We start from the raw sequence: 20,253 nt of genomic DNA, 5'->3' as shown, positions 1-20,253 counted from the left end.
CATGCAAATTTATGCCTATGTGATAACTTAAGGGAATCAAAAAGAACAGATTTTAATTGTTATTTAAGCAGCCTGTGGAAGTGAATGTGCTGCAAGTGCAGGAGCTGCTTTTACGATAGAAACTCACTTGAGCTACAGAAAAGCTGAATCAGTTGATTTCCACTCACTATTGACCTCAAAAAATGAAGCATCAGCAAAGTGCGGCAGCACTTCTCTGTGTTCTTGACAACAGTTATCAGCTGTAAATTAATGTTACTTACCTTTATTTGTTTTAAAAGTCATAATAAAGTAGACAGTTTGTGCCTTTTAAATTAAAAAAAAACGTCAAACCATAATATTGCTAAGGGACTGCATAGCATGCACACAAAGCAAATGCGGTGAGGTTGAGTGGAATATTAGTACAAATGTATTTCTCAGTTCAAAACAAATACTGAGAATTAAAGCACCAAGGGAAATCGATGTTATATTGCTTCTTCCAGGAAATAGAAACATTTAATCATTGTCGCTATTATTATTAGTCTGCAATTATTAATCTATAATATCAGAAACCAATTAAATTTGTTTTTGGGTCTTTCCTTTGGTGTTAAAGAGACTTGATCAACATCTGGATAACTTCACAAAAGTGCTAGCAGATTTAGAGTTTATGTAAATCCCTGTGTTTGTGCATGCAGTGAAATTGTATCATTTGTACCTTGTCAAGGCAGTTGAGGTACTTGAAAATTAACTATCACATGTATATCAAGTTTTAGATTTCAACAGACGTACTGGGGAAAGAATGAGATGTGGCATAGCGGGGATCTACTATACTTAACGCATGGTTCTTCCTTAGTTCTTGTGATGAGGGAAAGTAGAAGACATCAAATGCAGTGTGAACTCTCCTCAGAACTTGATGTTCAGGCACCGAAACTAAATTGCCCATAGAAAGGATTTATGTTCCAGGTTCAGATTAAACCTGAGGCTTTGCCTTCGAACTGTCTACTCTATTTGTCAATTTACATCAGCCAATGATCTTAAACTGATTTAAAAGCACAACAGTCACTTAGCAGGCTACTATATTTAGAAAACAGAGGTTTTTATACAGAAAAAAAAAAATCAGGGTTGCACTGTGTCAAAATATGCGACAGGCAACAAACTTAGATGCTGGGAATGGTTATCCACTGTGGGCTTTGTAAACGCTCTACTGTAAAGGCCGTTATTTTCATGCAGCTTTTAAATTTGCTAATTCAAAATAAATCCCAGTGAAAATGAATAGCAATTATGATAAACCTTTTTAGCATTAGACAATGAAATTAAAATTCAATAACTCTGTTGGTAATTCACAGCCCACAAAATTTAAACACCCACAGAATTCAATAATTTTATGGTGTGTTTGTGCCGGTGAAGGGCTTAATTCATATCGAAACAATGTTGTTGAATTAGTAATTCACGAATATACAGTACCAATAAAAATATAAGATAAGGGATTTCCATGCTGGCTGACCACTCAAAGAAAGCAGACTATTTCAGGAACACAAGCAGAACTTAACCGCAGGCAGACTGAGTGAGTAACATGACTTGACATTCAAATAACTGCAGTGACAACCAAGGCTCAGTGAGGTAAAAAAAATCATCAGCTTTTCTCTCCTTCAGTGTAAACACTGAAGAATCTTATTATGTACCATGAATTCACAAAATCGTCACCATGGTGACAATATTTTCCTTAGTACCTTTAATGAATAGGTAATGAATGAACTGCAGCATTTAAAACTTTGTTACTTTAGAAAATAGATTCAGCTGAGATTGTGAAGCATGGTTGCTGTCAGGCTCCAGAAGTGGCTGCTGATTATCTGATTCGGATTTAATTTGGTAAGGAGCTGAAGGAGGAACTGTGGGCGCTGTTTGGTGCATCATTTCGCCAGAGGTTGTCCCTGATTGTTATGCAGAGGTCGCTGTGGGGTTTCACAGTGAAAGTTGTTTGCATTTATTAATCAAAGGAAGTCAAAGGCATACAAAGATATCATCAAGGGTTTCTTATGCTGGTAGAGACTGACAACTGAAATATATGATGAAGTGTTTGTGAGATGTTTTGCGGTTGATATAGGCTGTTCAAAGCATTTCACTTTGCAGGTGCAAAACCTTTTTACTCTTTCACATCAAAGAAACAATTTAAAATAAAGCATTGTAAACAAAGAACTGTAGTTTTTAATCTTCAGCTGCTGAGCATTGAATAGATGAAGCATAATTAATTTCAAAGCAATGCCTAAATTATTTCAATATTCATTATTTTCCATTTGCAATTTATTAGAATGGTTATTGAAAGCATTGCATGTTGTTTTCCACTTCATTAAGATTTTTTATTTTTGTTTTAAAGACATAAAATAAAACTTTATGGCTGCACCTGCATTTTGCTTTCAAGCTGCTAATGCTTCCATAGTTTACCTTTTCCGGTTATGCAGGCTACTGCTATTTTAGTTGGTTTATGTCTGAAATGACATTATGAGAAATATTGCCAAATTGGAAGTCACCTTTCTAGCTGATTTTAAAAAAATCCAAACCGCAGTCAGTTTAGTAATGTGCCATTATTTCTTGTCCAAATTATGTCTTTATGCCTGAATTGCAGGGGGAAAGGAGAAAGGCATTAAATTATATTTTCTTCCCACTTTTGACTTTTGCTGATGTTATACAAATCAACTGTGGTCATCATCTCGTCATTCCAGCCAGGAGAGGCCATAAAATATTACTTAATTTGAAACCTATTAACATCAATGGAAAACAGAATATATTCATGTTATGCATAGGCTTTCAAACCATGCTGCTTCATTTAACTGTATGAGGCCTTCTGTAATATTGCCATGCACACTTGCTGCTAGGACATTAAAGTGTGATCAGTGATTATTACTAATAATCTGTAAATCTTCATTATTTTGCTTAATGTAAGGGCAATGTTTAGCAATCGTTTCTCTTGGTACTGACTCTTACATTCCATCCTGAGTAAAATGGGTACATTATCCTTCTGCCAGATAGCTTTTCACACTGCTGGGGTGATAATTTAAATGTACTGGAGAATACAACATTTCAACACTTAACATCGAATAATATTACCTGTCTCCTGTTCAAAATTAAAGTGACTTAGGAGCAATACAAGACACCCCAGAGCCAAGCAGACAATTGAGAAGCAATGTTCAGAAATGTCAAATTCCACTGATTCATGTGACAGTTTGATGCTCCACGTTGTTGAAAACAGACAGCTCAGCAGAGTGCCTGCTAAGCTGGGGGTATTATTATGCTGTGAATTTCTGTAGAATTCATTTTATTTTTGTGATGTAAAATAGCTGCAAGAGATAGATATTTAAAAAAATCTATTTCACTCTTATTTTTGTTATCTTCAATGGTTGAGTGAGGTGGTCCTACCTGAAGCTGTTCCTGATGATCAACTGAGTACACTATGCACCTGAGGGTAAAGGAGCAAGAAACTCACGTGTAAATTAATGAGATTTATACGTGATGATAACAAAGTTACTGAACTTTTACACTTGATCACAATGTTTTGTGTTGCACTTGCCCCAATTTTGTGTTCTGTCTAAACCACAGAGATAATAATGCAGACCACACAAGCCAACGATATATTTGCAACAGTTTAGGAAAATAAAGAAATAACTTGCATTTCTTTCGCACCTTCCATGGCCTCCGGACGTCAGAAAACACTTTACTTTGAAGCACTTTTGAAGTGTGGTCACTGTTGCAGGAAATATGACAGCCAATTTGCACTCAGCAAGGGTCCTGTAAACAGCAGAAAGATAAAAGGCCAGATTATCTCTTTTTAGTGATGTTTGTTGTGGGATAAATGATGGCCAGGAGACCAGGAACATTGCTTCTTTGAAGAGGATCATTTACATCCACCTGACAGGGCAGACAAAACCTCAACTGAAAATTGTATTGATTAGAGCACAGAGGTTTCTCTGTAACATGGTCTGAGGAACTGTGAGATGCAACAGTGCCAGACTTGGCAGGATGGTATAATTACAGTATGAGAAATTTACATAGGCAGTAGCTATTATAAATGTGGACATGGGAACTTAGAATGAAAAAAAATTGACATAAAATTTGTCAAATTGACAACAGGACATAACGTTTTTCAGAAAGGAAGTACATGCAGAGGTAGGATTTTTAATATTAATAGGTACACAGTAAGTTCTGAATTCCTTATTTTGACATATGGGGCTGAATTTTATTAGCAGGCCACGGTCTGCAGTGGTGCACTTTGAACTTGGCAGCCTTTCGATATGGAAGTGCCGCTGCACAGCCCCCGCGATATTACACGTTGGGGCTGATTTAAATAGAGGGGGTGGAGTGACTGCCCCCGATGACGTAGAGGGGCGGCCGCCGTTTCCCCGACAACGGTGTCCGATGCCACCGTGCAGGTGCCGACGCCATTTTTAAAGGGCTTTAAGCCCTTAGCAGAGATTTAAATTTTTAAAAGTGTATTCGTATTAATTTTTTATTAAGGAGGCCCTTCCCCAAATCCCACAATGGTCTTTGCATTGCCCTATGTTAACAGAACTTAGTTTATGACTGACCCGAACTTCCCCCCCAACCTTCTCACTGTTGCCCTTCAATCCCTTCCCATCACCCCACAGCCAACAGAAATTGTTTTCCCCGCTACCGCAGCCCTCCTGCCCTGAAAATTTTACTCCTCCCCCCTCCCCACCAGGTTCTCACCTCGGAACTCCGTATGGAGTTCCAAAGGCACGCGAGGTGCATTCGGCGCCCCTAACATCGATGTGAGATGGCTGCCGCCAGCAGATAAGTTCATTTACAATTATTTAAGGTTAATTTAAATATTTAGATGAAGGTGCTGCCACCAAGTGGCGGGGAGGCCACACTGAGATCCCTCCGCCGCTGGTAATATGTGGTGGGCGCTTTTCGACTTAGGAGGTTGAGTCGGGCCTTACCCCGCAGAATTTCCCCGGCCCCCCACTGTGACCCACGGTGTTGAGGGTCAGGTAAAATTCACCCCATGAATTTGCAAAATACTCCCACTTATGCACAGAATGCATTAATGTTGTGGTAATTTGTTGGAGAATAAGGCTGGAATTTTACCTACCCGTGGGAGCAGGCTGGAGGTGGTTCGGGCATAAAATTGAGTGGGAGGTGGGGGGTGCCGTTCCCGTCACCTTCCCGCCCCCGCAGCCATTTTACGAGCAGTGGGGGAGGTGCCAAACAGCCCACTCTCCCTTGGCCAATTACGGCCCTTAAGAGGCCAATTATTTGCCACTTAAGGTCCTCCTCCTGCTGCCACTGGGATATTACCAGCACCTCAGGAAAACCTGGCGGCCTCCTTGCGGGCTGGTGGAGGGGCGGGGGGGTCATCCCGATCAGCAGCTTGTGCCCCACGGAGGGCCCCCACTATAGCACACCCCCCACTGGACCACTGCCCCCGCACCGCATGACCGATCTCGTTGCCTCGCCAGGGCCTAGCTGATTGCCCCGGTGAGGCCCCACACATGTACCTAAATTCCGGGCCTCCTCCATTGCTGCTCCTCTCGCTGGGTTCAGTCCCAACAGTGGCCACCACTCTCAATGGTGCTGCTAGGACTGAAGAGCTGCCGGCCTGCTGAGTGTCCAGCAGCTCTTAGAGGTGGGACTTCCTGCCTCAGATTGGCGGACATCCTGCCTGAAGCCAATTAAGGGCCTGGGCCACGTAAAATCACAGCGCAGCTTCCAGGCCAGGTGAAGGCGGGCTCACCCCCGACATTTTGGCTGGTGGGTGTGGCCGCCGCCCTGATGTAAAATTCTGGCCTAAATTTCTGTTAATTTGTAGTGATTGGTACAAAGGTAGCTCTTTTAATGATGATGCCATCAGAGAGTATCATTTATTTATTCTAAATTTTCCTTCCTTTTTCAGAGCACACATGAATGCTTATTTCAAAATCATTCAATATTTTTTGTTAATGTTCTAATAAAATTGCTGACATTGTACTTCACACACACCAAATAACAAGAAAAACGTTTCTTCTCACTGAATATTCACAGAATGAAAAGGAAAGGAAACCTGCTGTTCTGACACAGTGTGACCTATATGTGACTCCAAACCCACAGGAAAGTGGTTGACTCTTAACTGCCTTCTGAAATGGCCGATCAAGCGACTCAGTTGTATCAAAATTGCTATGAGAAACTGTAAGAATAAAACCAGACGGACAACCCGGCATCGACCTAGGCAGCGGATTTGGATCCAGCCAGTCTACTTGTAGTCATGCTACAGCTATACAAAGTCCTGGTTAGACCATACCTGGAGTACTGTGAGCAATTCTAGGCACCACACATCAGGGAGGATAGATTGTCCTTGGAGGGACTGCAGGAGAGGTTCACCAGAATGATATCTAGACCCTAAGAATTAAATTATGAGGTAAGATTACACAAAGTAGGGTTGTACTCCCTGGAATTTAGCAAGTTAAGGGGTGATTTGATTGAAGTTTTTAAGCTATTAATGGGAACAGATAGGTTAGATAGAGTGAAACTGTTTCCCTGTTTGGAGAGTCTAAGACAAGGGGGCATAGACTAAAAGTTAGAGCCAGACTTTTCAGGACTAACATTTATTTTTTAAGAGATACAGCACTGAAACAGGCCCTTCGGCCCATCAAGCCTGTGCCGACCATCAACCACCCATTTATACTAATCCTACATTAATCCCATATTCCTACCACATCCCACCTTCCCTCAATTCCCCTACCAATACTAGGGGCAATTTATAATGGCCAATTTACCTATCAACCTGCAAGTCTTTGGCTGTGGGAGGAAACCGGAGCACCCGGCGAAAACCCACGCAGTCGCAGGGAGAACTTGCAAACTCCGCACAGGCAGTACCCAGAATTGAACCTGGGTCGCTGAAGCTGTGAGGCTGCAGTGCTAACCACTGCACCACTGTGCTGCCATTATAAAACACTTCTACACACAAAGGTGATAGAAGTATGGGGCTTTCTTCCACAAATGGCAATTGATGCCAGATCAATTGCTCATGTTAAATCCGAGATTGATAGATTTTTGTTATCCATAGGTATTAAGAGATATGGGGCAAAGGTGGGTATATGGACTTAGATTGCAGATCAGCCATGATCTCATAGAACAGGTATGTGGGGCTAAATGACCTACTCCTGTTCCTATGTTCCTACCCCTGCCAAGTCTCCCTCACTAACATCTGGGGACTTGTGCCAAAATTGGGAAAGCTGTCCCACAGACTAGTCAAGCAACAGCCAGACATAGTTATAATCATAGAATCATACGTTTCAGCCAACAACCCAGAGTCCTCCATCACCATCCCTGGGTATGTCCTGTCCAATTGGCAGGACAGACCCACCAGAGGTGGCAACACAGATGGTACGAAGTGACCCTGGGAGTCCTCGACGTTGACCCTGAGCATGATGAAGTCTCATGGAATCAGGTCAAAAAATGGGCGAGGAAATCTCTTGCTGTTTACCACCTACCGCCCTCCCTCAACTGATGAATCAGTATCCCTTTATGTTGAACAGCACTTGGAAGAAACACTGAAGGTGGCAAGGGCACAGAATGTACTCTGGGTGGGGGAATTCGATGCTCATCACCAAGAGTGGCTCAGTAGCATCACCATTGACTGAGCTAGCCAATTTCAGAAGCACATATTTGCCAGACTGGGCCTGTGGCAGGCGGTGAGGCAAAAACCTACTACACCTCGTCCTCACCAATCTACTTGTCACAATTGCTTCTGTCCATGACAATATTGGTAGGAGTGACCATTGCATAGTCACTGTGGAAACAAAGTCACACTTTCACACTGAGCACATCCTCCATTGTGTTTGTGTGGCACCACCACCGTGCTAAACAGGATAGATTCAGAACAGATCTAGCGGCTCAAAATTGAACTGTGCCTGGACTGGTTGGGTGGTGCCCTCCAATACACTGCTGCAAGAGTCTCTTGCAGTATGGTGGTCTGCTGCGCTCTCCATAACATGGCCCTCCAGAGAGGTGTGGACTTTGAAGAGGGTGAGGTTCTGGAAGGACACAGCTCATTGGAGGAAGAGGAGGAGCAGGATGTAGAAGAGGAGGAGGAAGAGGAAGTGGAGGGAGAAGATGCAGAGCACTGAGGTGCTCTGAATACACAGGGAGGTGGCTGGGCCCGGCGTGGGCTCGAGGATCTCATCAGGATGGCATCAATGTCAGGGATCATCTGATCCAGACTCGTTTTGAGTGAGCCCCTCAGACACAGGAGCAATGGCATGGTATAGAACTCACTCTACGCTGCCTGTGCAAACACTTCTATTGAAGACGCAGCCTGGAATATGTAAACTCTTACCACCAATGAAGGTTGCACATATGCACCGAGGTTTCGTCTGCAACATAGATGGACCCTTGGTCACCTTCACTACTTCATACCTCTTTTCTCGTACCACCAGTAATAAAATGAGGTTCACACGCCTGGCTTCATATGTCAATATTTACATGATCCCCATAAAGGAAAACAGTGCACATTTACAGGTAGAAGACAGCCAGTGACCCACTCAATGCACTGCCCGATATGATAGCTTCTGCACTTGGCCATTTCTACTTGGTGCTCCCCTTGTGGCCTCGGAGGAGGTGGAGGCAGCCTACTCACTTGTCTCTCACTGCGGCTGAGTACACATGGCAGTTGCCCTCATTGTGGAGGTACACAGATGCTCCCTTGTCAGAGGGGCCAAGGAGGCCGAAGATGATGATGGCGCCCCATGAAGGGTGGCACCCCTATCCTCTTCAGTGACAGCCTCAGCCCATGTCACTGACCGCTCCTTACTACAAAGTGTGGCATGCATCTTGTGTACATCAGTGTGCAATTCCTGCCTGAACTCCAGGTGCTGTCGCATATGGCTGTCTATGAGGTTGGCGGCACTCTCAATGGAGGAGATCATGCATTCAAAGCCCTGAGCCATTGTGGTGCAAATGAGCTGAATGGACTCTTCCATTTGCTGCCCATGATCCTGCACTGCCTCAGGGAACTCCAACATGTGGGAACACATCTCTTGCTGCTGGTTTAGGTAGAACCTCCTTTCCTGTGACTCCTGAGGCCCCTGCATCTGTGCCCAGCTGAGCAAGGTGGTGTCTGTCCTCAATCCTCTGAGGGGAACTGACCACAGCTGCCTCTGCCTCTGTCACCTCCTCCTACACACTAGTGCCGTGCTAATCACCCACTGCTACCTTATCTAACCACGTGCGAGGACCCACCGAGGTGACTGTATCTGTGCTGGTGGAGGGTGCACTTGTAAGATGTGATGGTGCCTTTTCTAAGCTTTGTTGCTGCTGTGGGTCCAGTGATGGTGAGGGAGTTGGTCTCATTGTCTCGATGTCAGAACCTGTGCGAAACAAAAGAACAAATCATGAGAACTAGCCTTGGAGAGCAGAAGCCACAATTAATGCGAGAATACTGAGAGGAGTAGAGGAAGTGAGGGACCTTGGAGTCAATGTCCACAGATCCATGAAGGTATCTGGACAGGTCGATAAGGTGGTTCAGAAGGCATATGGAATCCTTTCCTTTATTAGCCGAGGTATAGAATACAAGAGCAGGGAGGTTATGCTGGAACTGTATAAATCATTAGTTAGGGCACAACTTGAGTACTGTTTGCAGTTCTGGTCACGTCATTACAGAAAGGATGTAATTGCACTAGAGAGGGTACAGAGGAGATTTACAAGGATGTTACCAGGACTGGAAAATTGCAGCTATGAAGAAAGATTAGATAATCTGGGTTGTTCTCCTTGGAACAGAGAAGGCTGAAGGGAGATTCGATTGAAATGTACAAAATTTTGAGGGCCTGGATAGAGTGGATGTGAAAAGCCTATTTACCTTAGCAGAGAGGTCAGTGACTAGGGGGTATAGATTTAAAGTGATTGATAAAAAGATTAGTGGGGAGATGAGGAAAAATGTTTTCACCCAGACAGTAGTGGGGGTCTGGAACTCACTGCCTGAAAGGGTAGTAGAGGCAGAGACCCTCAACTCATTTGAAAGATGCCTGGATATGCACATCAATTGTAACCTGCAGGGCTATGGACCAAATGCTGGAAGGTGGGAATAGGCTGGGTGGCTTGTTTTTCGGCCAGCGCAGACACAATGGGCCAAGTGGCCTCTTTCTGTGCCTTAAACTTTCTATGATTCTATTCCATTTATTTATTTAGAGATACAGCACTGAAGAAGGCCCTTCGGCCCACCGAGTCTGTGCCAACCAAGAACCACCCATTTATACTAACCCTACAGTAATTCCATACTCCCTACCACCTACCTACACGAGGGGAAATTTTCAATGGCCAATTTACCTATCACCTGCAAGTCTTTGGCAGTGGGAGGAAACCAGAGCACCCGGCAAAAACACACACGGTCACAGGGAGAACTTGCAAACTCCGCACAGGCAGTACCCAGAATTGAACCCGGGTCCCTGGAGCTGTGAGGCTGTGGTGCAAACTACTGCGCCACTGTGCCGCCTATGTGCTGAGGCTTCCCAATGCAACTCAGTCTTTGGTGTGCTGTCAGTTGGGGTGGAGAGCAATGCACCCCCTCAATGAACGCATTACACCCTCTAATCACCATGTCCACCATGGATGCCCATTTCCCCTTGCCCAACTTCCTCATTGTCCGTGACCCTGGTGAAGTCCATGGCTCCCTCCACTTAATAACATTAATGTAGGGAACCCCTCCTCCAGTCTGGGCCCTCTCCCAGGCATTATGAGGCTGTTTCTCCTGTAAGGACAAAAAAGAGTGAGATAAGACACTGCTGTCCTGTATGGTCAGTGCCAGCTGCTCCTATTCATCAGAAGTTGCATGTTTCAGTGATGGCAGGTCCTTAGCAGCACTGTGGCTCTGAGCCATTCTGAGGGGTCAGTAAGTGCCCTGTGCTCACACTCCTCCCATGTTCTGGAGCAGATGCACCCAGAGGCTCCTCAGCTGATGTGCCTGCTGGAGCCTGAATACCCAGAGGCCTGTCCTGAGGGTTGGGGGTTGCACTCAGCTTGTCAGAGCATATCAGGTCATTAAACCTCTTCTGACACTGGACACAGTTTCTGTGCACCATACTCCTTCCACTGACTATCTTCATCAGGCCTGTTTGGTCTGGGTGGGTGGCCTCCTCCTGCCATCCCCCTGGAAGAGGACCTCCCTCCTCTCCCTTACTGCCTCCAGGAGGACCTCCAGGTCTGCATCAGCCAATCGAGGGGCTGCCCTGCCCCGGCTTCCAGGCCTCTGGCTCTCCTGAGACACTCCAGGTTTCTCTGAATTTATGATCTTGCAACAGACAGTGAAATGGCAGCCACAGTAATGGCTTCCATGGTCTGTTTAATTCGGGTCCGCAGTTGAACAGTCCCACCTCCATTCATGCCCGGCCATTAATTGGCTGCCAAACCCATCTCCGGGCCAATTAAGCGGGCGTCCCTGTGAAGCTCTGGGCTGGTAACTATTTCCTCTCAGGGGCGGATTTGGGACCCAGAAATGGCCCTGACTTCTGTTTCCTGCCCCCGTTTGTCTCATGCTTTCATTGGAATACTTACTGTACTTATATCTCTTCTCTCCACTATCTTAGCAGAGGTTAAATGAGTTTAACATCCTGTGGTAATTCCGAGGCTTATAAATCATTGAGACACAGACTTTATGAGATCAGGGGATACCTTATGAGATCATTAAATCTATCAACATACAGATGTTACTCAAAAGCAATGGAATAACAAAAATAGGGCCACTGGATAATGAAAATCTGCATGCCAATAAAAATATTCAATTAGGAAATGCTTTGATGAGGTAAGAAAGTAAAAACAAAGCATTATATAGCTGAAAGAAAGGTCTTTTGTTTAAAGTTGCTGAACTTATTATATAAGTTTGTTTAAAAGTGACTCATTATATCCCCCGCCCCTACTAGTTTCAGCCTGTCTTTACCCAGGGAGTGGCTGACCCATATAGGCCACAAAGGCCTAAGTTCAATCTGTCTTTGCAGTGCTGAGTGAGCTAGTGGATGATTTTTACTGTTGGCTTATGGGTAAGCTGGTGGTTGTGGATTGGCTGCCCATGATGCAGCCGGTCTGATACTTCGTTCCATTGACGTCAATGGAACTGAAAGCCGGGCAAGGCATGTAATGGGCGGTTGATCTGCAACCAGCAGTTTACTGCCCACATCGAAAGTGAAAATCAGCCCCCAATTTCAACCAGGCTTATGGTAGGATACTACAATTGGCAACCAGGACCTGCGATTAGCAAGGGGAATAAAATCCATTAAAGTTCTCACTCCAGATTTCTGTCAAAGGATCCCTACTGGAAATACAAATGTGCTGATGTTGGATGGGGACAGGATCAGACTCAGTTGCAGGTCCCTCATGAAATAATATTCTGCTAACACTTGCTGATGAGTAATGTTTACTTGGATGAGGTGCTGGAGGACAACTGGCATGCTTGGAACTTGATATTTGGCACCTTTAGAAGATGAGGGAATGGGAATAAATTTACTCCTTTATGTATGTCAACTTACGGATTGCATTTAGTCTTCTGCAGACTACACTAAGTACTGAAGTAATATTGTCAGCCATTCCATGACGTAGTGTTAAAACCTTAAATATTGGGTGAGCACAAGTTCAAAACCTGTCAGAGGACAGTGCTGGCCTGCAGCCACTAGGTTGGCAGATTTTGTATTTGAAAAGATTAATTGCTTTATTAAAATGTGAACAGGTCAACCTAATAGAATATGAATTATTGTACTTTTGTATATCATGGCATGAGAAGCACGTTCTCTTAGACAAGAAGTAATATTGTTTCTATTAATTGTTTGAGTTTATTGCTAATATTTTTAGGCTTGTCTAAATATAGTGCAGTTAAGAGATTTCCATTTATTGCTTTTTGTGTCCAATTCTTTACCATTGAAATAAAGTTTGCTGCAGATCAATATTTTGACCATTGCTGGATTAAAAAGACAGATTATTGACTTGAATATTGAAGGAAAAAATTGCTGCAAAAAGGGACATGTTGTCAAAGCTTTTCCTCTTGCACTCATCAGGACAGATGCAAGAATGCCAAATTGCAAATGGAGCAACAATCTAAGAATTAGACTAACAACCAAAGGTTATCAGTCCGGCTCGCAATGTGGCTCGCTTACGTTTGCTAGAAGCTACATATATTCATCTGCAGGAAACTATCCTCTGCAGGCAAAAGGAACATGTCCAGGCGTTGGGCCTTTTTTGAATTTACAAAAGCGTGGGGGATAATAGGTCCCTGGTGCATTCTCCATGGTGATGCCTCAATCAATCCGAGTTGACTTGCCAACCAATCAGCACCCTTTTTTGAATTAAACAAAATGTGGGGGACAATAGTTCCTTTGTACATTCTTCATGGCAATGCTTTGACCAATCAGAGTCGAATTGCCAACCAATCAGCACCCTTTTCTCATGCAGTATAAATTATTGCTCGATTTGAAATTTGGCATTCCTGCATCTGTCCTGATGAGTGCAAGACAACAAGCTTCGACAGCATATCTCTTTTTTCAGCAATACTCACGTTCTGGACGACCAAGTGACCAAAAAAATTATGTTGAAAAGAATTCCAAATTTGAGGATGTGAATCTCATTTTGTACTGAAGATGAAACAAGCTTTTTCCTTAACAAGGCTAAAAATTTAATCCATAAATAACCAGTGAACCCTTACAAATTGAAATTCAAACACAGTTTTATTGTTGTCATATGCAAACATACCGGAAAATATATTTTTCATTTTTTGTTAATATTTTGAATCAAATATCTGTTCAGATAAATGCCTTTTAAAATCTTTTCTTGAAAAAACAGAAATACATTTTAATTATGATTTCTAAATATTTAAATGAATTAACTTTGTTGTTTGGGTTCATTGCACAGAACAGTCTCTGGTGGTAGCTGCTTTTTATGATGAAAGGTTTAATTACAAATACAAACGAGTTTCTTCTGTTTTGTAAAGATGAGATTAAAAAATCTAATTACAAAGCTTTTTTGTTACTCATCAGTACAAGGTTATTTTATTGTTGTACTTTTAATATAAATTTACTTTGTGCATTTTCAAGTAGATGCTTCCCTTATTTTCAGAAAATACGCCTTTTTGGAACAGAAAATATGATTTCATGAACAATAAACATCTTATGCTGAATGAATTGGATCTGTACTATTTATTAGATCATACGAATATATTAAAGCAATGAGTGAACAATGATCAATTATTGAGCCATCTAATGTTCCTCAATTTTTCCACATGCTGAATGAAGGCAGATTTTTATTGTACTGTCTTCATTTTGTTCCTTTTACTTCTGGTTGTACACTGCAATTATCTGCTTTCACAATAATTTATCAGAACTTCTATGGGATAATGATTAGCATGAGTCTTTGCCTCATTGCACAGCTTGCAAGTACAATTCTTCATCTGTCTGATCAATCTCAAAGACCAAGAAAGATCCAATTCAATTTACATTGTTTGTTATAATATTTGCATTGTCTTTGTTTTGTCTTCATGCTTAGCATATCCATCCACACCTTTAACATCAAAGTTGGGGACTCTTGTTTGTCTGACAATTTCCATTCTCCATTGGGATGTCTCCTCTATCATACTCTATTGTCTGAAATCCTATTTAGTTCACCATAATTCTACCCAAAGCATAATTTCTGTAATAATACATAATGGTGTAAAATATGAAACTCTTAGTTTTTAACTTAAGAGCCTATAATAAGTTCATACTAATAGCCAATTTTTGCGGGAAAAGAAAATTGAATGAGTTGTTATATTGTGACAATAACCAACTGTAATAAACTGGGAGAAATCTGAATAGTTCTTAGCAGTTTCAGAATTCTATTCAAAAATGGAGTAAGTATTAGCAGTAAAATAAAAGCAAAATACTACAGATGCTGGAAATCTAAAACAAAACAAAAAAGTGCTGGAAATACTCAGCAGGTCTGGCAGCATTTGTGGAGGGAGAAGCAGAGTTAACATTTCAGGTCTGTGACCTTTCATCAGAATTGGCAAAGGTTACAAAAGAATTAGGTTTTAAGCAAGTGAAGGGGAGGGGAGTGGGAGAAAGAACAAAGGGGAGGATGTTTGATAGGGCAGAGGGAGATTAAATAACAAAGCTGTCCTGGGACAAAGGCAAAGCGTATTTTATTGCTCGTGGTGAAAGACAAAGCATTAGTCCAGAGAGAGTGTTAACAGTGGAATAATGAGCATCTCTGACTACATGAAAAGCAGGCACATGGTTAAAAAATAAAATATTAAAAAAAGACCAATCATGCTCTGAAATGATTGAACTCAATGTTAAGTCTGCAAGGCTGGACAGTGCCTAATCGAAAGATCAGGTGCTGCTCCTTGAGCTTGCGTTGATGTTCACTGGATCACTGGAGCAGGCCAAAGACAGAAATGTTGGCATGAGCATAGGGGAAGTGTTGAAATGGCAAACAACCGGAAGCTCGGGATCACGCTTTCGAACAGAACGAAGGTGTTCAGCAAAGCGGTCACCCAATCTACGTTTGGTCTCACCAATGTAGAGGCATTGTGAGCAGCGAATACAGTATACTAAATTGAAAGAAGTACAAGTAAATCGCTGCTTCACCTGAAAGGAGTATTTGGGGCCTTGCTTAGTGAGGAGAAGGGAGGTAAAAGGGCAGGTATTACACCTCCTGCGATTGCATGGGAAGGTGCCATGGGAAGGGGACGAGGTGTCATGCAGGAGTGGACCAGGGTGTCATGGAGGGAACAATCCCTTTGGAATGCTAACAGTGGAGAGGAGGGGAAGATGCATTTGATAGTGGCATCACGCTGGAGGTGGCAGAAATGGCAGAGGATGATCCTCTGGATGTGGAGGCTGGTGAGGTGGAAAGTGAGGACAAGGGGAACCCTGTTGTAGTTCTGGGAGGGAGGGGAAGGTATGAGGGCAGAAGTGCGGGGAATGGGCCGGACAGGTTTGAAGGTCCTGTCAACCACATTGGGGGGGGGAGGATTCCTCAGTTGAGGAAAAAGGTAGACATATCAGAGGCACTGTTGTGGAAGGTTGCATCATCAGTGGAGATGCACGGAGACGGAGAAATTGGAAGAATGAAATGGAGTCCTTACAGGAGGCAAGGTGTGATGAAGTGTAGTCGAGATAGCTGTGGAAGTCGGTGGGCTTTTAATGAATATTAGAAGACAGCCTATTGCCAGAGATGGAGACAGAGAAGTAGAGGAAGGGAAGGAAAGTGTCGGAGATGGACCATGTAAAGGTGAGAGAAGGGTGGAAATTGGAAGGACGGTTTGAGGGCTCACCGCTTCTTCCTTGAACAGAGGCCCAACCAGTCCCCATCCACCACCACCCTCCTCCACCTGGCTGAACTTGTTCTCACATTGAACAACTTCTCCTTCAACTCCAGTCATTTCCTTCAAGTTAAAGTGTTGCTATGGGTACCCGCATGGATCCTAGTTATGCCTGTCTTTTTATGGGATATTTCGAACATTCCTTGTTCCAGTCCTACTCAGGCCCCTTCCCTAAACTCTTTTTCTGGTACATTGATGACTGTATCGGTACCATTTCCTGCTCCCACCCTGAACTGGAAAACGTTATCAACTTTTCTTCCAATTTCCACCCTTCTCTCATCTTTACATGGTCTGGCTCCGACACTTCTCTTCCCTTCCTTGACTTCTCTGTCTCCATCTCTGGGGATAGGCTGTCCACTAATATTCATTATAAGCCCACCAACTCCCACAGTTACCTCGACTACACATTTTCATATCCTGCCTCTTGTAAGGACTCCATTCCATTCTCCAGTTTCTCCATCTCCGACGAATCTGTTCTGATGATGCAACCTTCCGCAACAGCACCTCTGATATGTCTTCCTTTTTCCTCAACTGAGGATTCCCCCTCAATGTGGCTGACAGGGCCTTCAACCGTGTCCGGCCCATTTCCCGCACCTCTACCCTCACCCTTCCCCTCCCTCCCAGAACCACGACAGGGTTCCCCTTGTTCTCTTCCACCCCACCAGCCTCCACATCCAAAGGATCATCCTCTGCCATTTCTGCCACCTCCAGCGTGATGCCATCACCAAACACATCTTCCCCTCCCCTGTCAGCATTTCGAAGGGATCGTTCCCTCTGCGATACCCTAGCTCACTCCTCCATTAACCCCGACACCTCATCCCCTTCCCACGGCACCTTCCCATGCAATCGCAGGAAGTGTAATACCTGCCCTTTTACCTCCTCTCTCCTCACTATCCAAGGCCCCAAATACTCCTTTCAGATGAAGCAGCGATTTACTTGTACTTCTTTCAATTTAGTTTACTGTATTCACTGCTCACAATGTGGTCTCCTCTACATTGGGGAGACCAAACGTAGATTGGGTGACCGCTTTGCTGAACACCTCCGCTCAGTCCGAAAAGATGACCCCGAGCTTCTGGTTGCTTGCCATTTCAACACTCCCCCTGCTCTCATGCCAACATTCTTGATGATCACAAAAATCTTCATACTTTAGAAAGCCGAGAGGAGTATAGAAAGTGCAGGGGAGAAGTAACAAAGGAAATTAGTAAAGCAAAGAGAGGACATGAAAAATTGTTGGCTGGTACAATCAAGGAAAACCCGAAGATGTTTCATCAGTACATTAAGAGCAAGAGGATAACTAGGGAAAGGGTAGTGCCTTTCAGGGATATGCAAGGGGACTTATGCGTGGATGCAGAAGATGTGGGCAGGGTTCTTAGTGAGTTTTTTGTCTCTGTCCTCACAAAGGAGAGGGTTGATGTAGACATTGTAGTTATAGAGGAGGGGTATGCAATATTAGATACGATAAGCATAATAAGAGAGGAAGTACTAGAGGGTCTGACAGCCTTGAAAGTGGATAAATCGCCAAGGCCGGATGGATTGTATCCCAGGTTGTTAAAGGAAGCCAGTGAGGAAACAATGGGTGCGCTGAGCACCATCTTCAAATCCTCACTAGATACAGGAGAGGTACCAGATGATTGGAGGTCTGCAAATGTTGTACCATTGTTTAAAAAGGGAGTGAGGGATAAGCCAAATAATTATAGGCCTGTCAGTCCGACCTCGGTGGTGGGTAAATTGTTAGAATCTATTCTGAGGGACAGGATAAACTGTCACTGAGAAAGGGACGGATTAATCAGGGATAGTCAGCACGGATTTGTTAAGGGAAGGTCATGTCTTACTAACTTAATTGAGTTTTTTGAGGAAATAACAAGAAGGATTAATGAGGGAAGTGCAGTGAATGTGGTCTACATGGACTTTAGTAAGGCGTTTGGCAAGGTCCCACATGGCAGACTGGTCAGTAAAATGAAAGCCCATGGGATACAGGGGAATGTGGCAGGTTGGAAGCAGAATTGGCTCAGGGCCAGGAAACAAAGGGTAGTAGTCGACGGATGTTTTTGTGAATGGAAAGCTGTTTCCAGTGGCATTCCACAGGGCTCACTGTTGGGTCCCTTGCTGTTTGTGGTATATATTAATGATTTGGACTTAAATGTGGGAGGCATGATTGGGAAATTTGTTAATGACACAAAAATGGCCGTGTAGTTGATAGTGAAGAGGAAAGCCATAGACTCCAGAAAAATATCAATGGTTTGGTTGAGTGGGCGGAAAAGTGGCAAATGGAATTCAATCCAGAGAAGTGTGAGGTAATGCATTTAGGGAGGTCAAATGAAGCGAGGGTATACACAATAAATGGGAGAATATTGAGAGGGGTAGAAGAAGTGAGAGACCTTGGATTGCATGTTCACAGGTCCCTGAAGGTGGCAGGACAGGGAGATAGAGTGGTGAAGAAGGCATATGGAATGCAATCCTTTATTGGCTGAGGTATGGAATTCAAAAGCAGGAATGTAATGCTGGAACAGTATAACACACTGGTTAGGCCACAGTTGGAGTATTGCGTACAGTTCTGGTCACCACATTACAGAAAGGACATAATTGCTCTGGAGAGAGTACAGAGGAGATTTACAAGTATGTTGCCAGGGCTCAGAAGTTGCAGCTATGAGGAAAGATTGGATAGGCTAGGGTTATTTTCCTTAGAACAGTGGAGCCTGAGGGGTGACTTAATAGATGTGTACAAAATTATGAGGGGTCTAGATATAGTCAGGAAGGACCTGTTTCCCCTAGCGGAGAGAGGTCAATTACCAGGGGATGCAGATTTAAGGTGATTGGTACAAGGATTAGAGGGAACATGAGGGAAAACCTTTTCACTCAGAGGGTGGTGGGTGTCTGGAATTCACTGCCAGGAATGGTGGTGGAGGCAGAAACCCTCAATTCTTTTAAAAGGTACCTGGTCATGCACCTGACGTGCTGTAACCGGAAGGCTATGGACCAGGTGCTGGAAGGTGGGATTAGATTGGGCGGCTAGTTTTTTTGGCTGGAATGGACACGACAGGCTGAATGGGCTCCTTCTGTGCTGTAATTTTTCTATGGTTCTATCGTTCCGTCTTTCGCCTGCTCCAGCGTTCCAGTGAACATCAACGCAAGCTCGAGGAGCAGCACCTGATCTTTCGATTAGGCACTCTACAGCCTTGCGGACTGAACATTGAGTTCAATAACTTCAGAGCATGACTAGCCTTTTTTAATATTTTACTTTTTAACCATGTGCCTGCTTTTCATGTAGTCAGAGCTGCTCATTATTCCACTATTAACACTCTCTCTGGACTAATGTTTTGTCTTTCACCACAAGCATTAGCACACGCTTTGCCTTTGTCCCAGGACAGCTTTGTTATTTAATCTCCCTCTGCCCTATCAAACACCCTCCCCTTTGTTCTCCCCCCCCCACTTCCCTCACCTTCACTTGCTTAAAATCTAATCTTTTGTAACCTTTGCCAGTTCTGATGAAAGGTCACAGACCTGAAACGTTAACTTTGCATCTCTCTCCACAGATGCTGCCAGACCTGCTGAGTATTTCCAGTACTTTTTTTGTTTTGTTTAAGTATTAGCAGATTGCCCTTTTTATATTTTCCCCATTCTGTATGAAGTATCTTGGGACACAAATACCAAATGATGTGCAAATTACAGCTGGGAGCAATTCAGTAGTAATCTTACAAAGCAACAGAAAGGACAGATGGGTGAAAAACACTCAGTTGTCAACTTGGGCAGAGTAGAATTTACCAAGATGCTAATTCCTTCAAGATCACACGTAAGTAGGAATCTGTTGAAATAAAAGTTTTTCTGGGATTGCGAGAAAAGTTTTTAAAAATCCTAGTGACAAAAAGTACTTTAAATGTAACAGATTTATCATCATTCATCAACAGAACGTTCAAGTCTACTGGCATCCAGTATGTCCTCAGTTGATTAAA

Source organism: Heterodontus francisci, chromosome 20, assembly GCF_036365525.1.
Source record: "Heterodontus francisci isolate sHetFra1 chromosome 20, sHetFra1.hap1, whole genome shotgun sequence".
Lineage (NCBI taxonomy): Eukaryota > Metazoa > Chordata > Chondrichthyes > Heterodontiformes > Heterodontidae > Heterodontus > Heterodontus francisci.
This window is presented reverse-complemented; position numbering follows the sequence as displayed.